We start from the raw sequence: 3,618 nt of genomic DNA, 5'->3' as shown, positions 1-3,618 counted from the left end.
ACGAGCAAAATTGAAGTTTTTATATGTTTCACGACTGACTCGCGTTTTCACTGACGCCACGCTCTAAAGACCGACATGGAAGTTAATTTACGGACGGAAAAGTTTAACCTCTTCTTATTGACTTTCTTTCAATTTTCCAGCGCTAAATTAACACACGCGCGGTTCATTGTCCGACTAATAACTACGTTTAATGAGTTAATGCATTATACACTTCCTATAAATGGTAGCGTCAAAGCTAAGCCGGGGCAATAAAAAGCTTCAAATTTCTGGTAGTAGATACAGAAAAGAGATCACCTTGCTCGTTGAAGCATTATTTTCTTTTCGAAAAAGGCCAAGAAGTATTTCTCAAGAAGTATTTCTTTTCTTCAGTTTTGTCTCCTTGTGATGATGAATTCAAGTATACGAGTCACTGTATGGTTAATTTGCATTATTGTTGTGTTACATTCGTCAAGTACTGTTTTCTCCAAAGAAAAATCAAGTCTACATCATGGATTATATCTTCGGCAGTGGAGGGACATATGTCTTCATACCAGATGTTACCCTCGAAGAAGGTCCAGTCGAGGCAAGAAGAGACACTTTAGAGAGGTATTTACAGCATTTGTTTCTCAGCTTGTCTATGATGCTATTGTATGTTCATTTATCAGAAATAAGTCACAGAGGAAAGAAATGAGCTGTCCCGCTTACTTTCTCAGGGACAGCCGTCTTCTTTCCGCTCGTATATATGCTAACTTTCCTCAAGTCGTTTGACTTTACTTCTGATGGCAAACATTGTTTCAATGATCTTGAACGAAATACCAAGATTCCGGTAATCGTGCGAGGAGCACATGCGTAATTTGTGATTACGTGTTTAGTTTGAGAGTGCAAATTGCGAATGCGAAACTAGTTCATTTACGTATAACAAGGCGCCATTTTGATCAGTTCTAGAGGCAGCATCACTGCTGTTGCGCAAACGGACCCGATATTTGACTTGGAGTCAGTCTAACTCCTTTTCGTGATTAATGGGAGAAATTTGGTGGTCAAGGAAAAATAGATTGGGGGCTACTTCAGTATAATAGCTTGTACGGTTGATGGACGGTATATGTTATTAAGAATGTCGTGTTCTATGGCTCACATGATTACATCGGGCGTCAAACGATATCATTAGCGCCATTTAGGAGGTTCGGATTGTACTAACGAATGTCTTCTGTGACTCTGAAGCAGTGCTCGCGTCATGTAAAATATAGTATACAACTACAGTCAAAGAACACTGTTTGCGCTTACGGCTGCTGCAATGTTCCAAAACATCGCTAAGAAGTTGTAGGTCTGATTTACACGTGATAAGTCGCTTGTTATTAGACTTTTCTTTTGCACGTCGTAGACAACAAAGTCGTACTTTCTAACTCAGCCTTTGAACAAACAGCCCTTGCATGTGAGCAAACTTGGCGCTATCAGCTATTTTACAGTTATTTACCTCGCTTCCACTCAAAGGCCAGGTCACTAAGAACACAACGTGAAAAATGGGTGCGCTATTCCCCGCAGGCCATAAATCTGGACTTAATCAGAACAAAAATGTCTTTTGGAAGCGTTTTAAAGGCAATGCCTTTTGCCACGGTAATTTGAAACTTTTATCTAGGCCAGTTGGCGAAAAACGAAAGAGGGGGATGAGAGGGAGAAATCAAGCGTGTTATCGACTCAAAAGAACAGGGTTAGTTTGCATAAGCCGCACATCGTCAACACTATTCCGAACGCCACAAAGGTTGTGACTTTTCCTAAGTTTATCTGACAAGAATTAAATATAATAATTAGCTGGTGACGTGATTTGATATCCCATGGCAGAAAGAGGGGGGGGGGGGGGGGGAGGTGGGGAAAAGGGAAACTGGGTCTAGCGTCCCTTTTCCCCGGGACCTATTACTAACATTCTTTATCAATGGCTAATCTCCATGAAGCTTAAACACCTTGATCAGTCATACGCATTCAGAATTGGACACGGCTTTAAATTAAACCATAAAACTTTGTTTTGTTTACAAAACACCACGTACAATTGCACAAATATCAATCACACAATTTTTTACTTTTTTTTTTTATTTTTGTTCATTTTATTTTTTTGTAAACCATAGTCAGTAATCCAAATCTGGGTCGCGCAAAATTTTTCATATTACTAATTTCGAGGTTTTTTGTTTATCTTCCAAATGGCAAAATCGATTTTGCCAAAATACTAATCTTGCAATTGACAAACTTCAATCCAGAGCGTGTAAATATCCCATCGATTGGTGTCAAAGACGACTACCCATTAACCGGTCCAAAAAGTGAGGAATGGTCCCTCAAAAAATGCATCAAAACACATAAATGTGTAAGAAGTATTTTTTTGCAGCAGCGGTAACGTTGTAAAGTCATTCTACTTCCCTGCTTGGTCCTTTAGACTAATTGCCGTTTTGGCGCTTTGTTGGTCAGACGTTGCTGACACACATTTGCTTTTCGTAGATCGCTAACTATACATCTTGAGATTTTCAGATTATTTTTTCCAGCGGAGGAGGCGCGGCTAAATGACCAGGGGTACGGACTTGTAATCAGAAATTCGGGATTCAACTTCGCTCTCCGACCACCAACTTGTGCTCAAATGCTTAATTACCTAAGTAGCCAAACGGTCGGCCCTCAATTCCACCGGTGGGGATTTTTTAAACGTTATTTTCATCCGGCTTACGAAATCTTTTCACTCGTTTGCAGTGCCCCCAATTAGCACTATTGCGTTAAATAATTCGATACTTCAATAAGTGATTTAACTTTTGATGTTTTTTCCCTTCAATTCTAGAAATTCCTTTAAGATATTACATTCATGTGAATATTTATGTCCACAGGTTCGAGCAGAGTTCGAGAACAACGATCAGATGGACCTTGACAGTCTACCTGAGAAAATGGGCACGGCAAAAAACGGACAAACTTATTAACAGGTTCGACCACCACAAGGCTCTGAAGATGGTAAGTACGCAATCGGGTGAATTAGTAACCATTTACTTACGGGCCTTTGTAAGTCATTGAATTCAATTAATTGGCTCTTTACAATCGTCATTATCATCAACATGAAAACTATCTCTTCCGTCACCACCGCCATCACCTTCATGATGATGATCATCGTCATCATTATCATCGTCGCCATCAGCATCATCGTCACCATCATCGTCATCATCGTCGTCATCATCTCCATTATCGACCATTATCACCCTACTTTGTTCTGCTCGTTAGGGGATTCATTTTGGAGATATCATACCTTTTACAAATATAATACCTCTTCAATCTTTAAGTGTTCAGTAATTACCTAATAATTAACCTGAGCTTTGTTTCTTTGTCGTTTCAGAAAAACGAGCTACTGAAGAAAGTTTAAAGTTAAAAATAAAATCGAAATCGATGTTTCTTACAATATCTTCGTGACTAGCGTGAAGGCAACAGGCCTTTGGTTGAACTTAAAGGGCAGTCAAAATTGTTGTAAAAAGAACGCATTTCGAGGAACAAACTGTTTTAGCCTGAAAATTGTTTTCTGTAGTTTAATCATATGTATGAGACAGACGCTATGTAAAAAAATGTTCTTTTCCAATAAATGAATTGAAATAAAGCTTATTTGTATTGTACACTACTAATTTTCTT

The 3,618-nt window shown here is 38.9% G+C and overlaps 1 long non-coding RNA gene across 1 annotated transcript; it reads left to right on the top strand.

Moving 5' to 3' along the window:
• On the top strand, window positions 1-3,618 carry LOC146473720 (uncharacterized). Its single transcript, XR_014866260.1, has 3 exons — window positions 1-585; window positions 2,835-2,955; window positions 3,332-3,618. It is a non-coding gene; the product is annotated as an uncharacterized LOC146473720 (long non-coding RNA).

Source organism: Pavona decussata, unplaced genomic scaffold (genome assembly GCF_977016875.1).
Source record: "Pavona decussata unplaced genomic scaffold, jaPavDecu1.1 SCAFFOLD_92, whole genome shotgun sequence".
Taxonomy (NCBI): Eukaryota; Metazoa; Cnidaria; class Anthozoa; order Scleractinia; family Agariciidae; genus Pavona; species Pavona decussata.
This window is presented reverse-complemented; position numbering and strand designations above follow the sequence as displayed.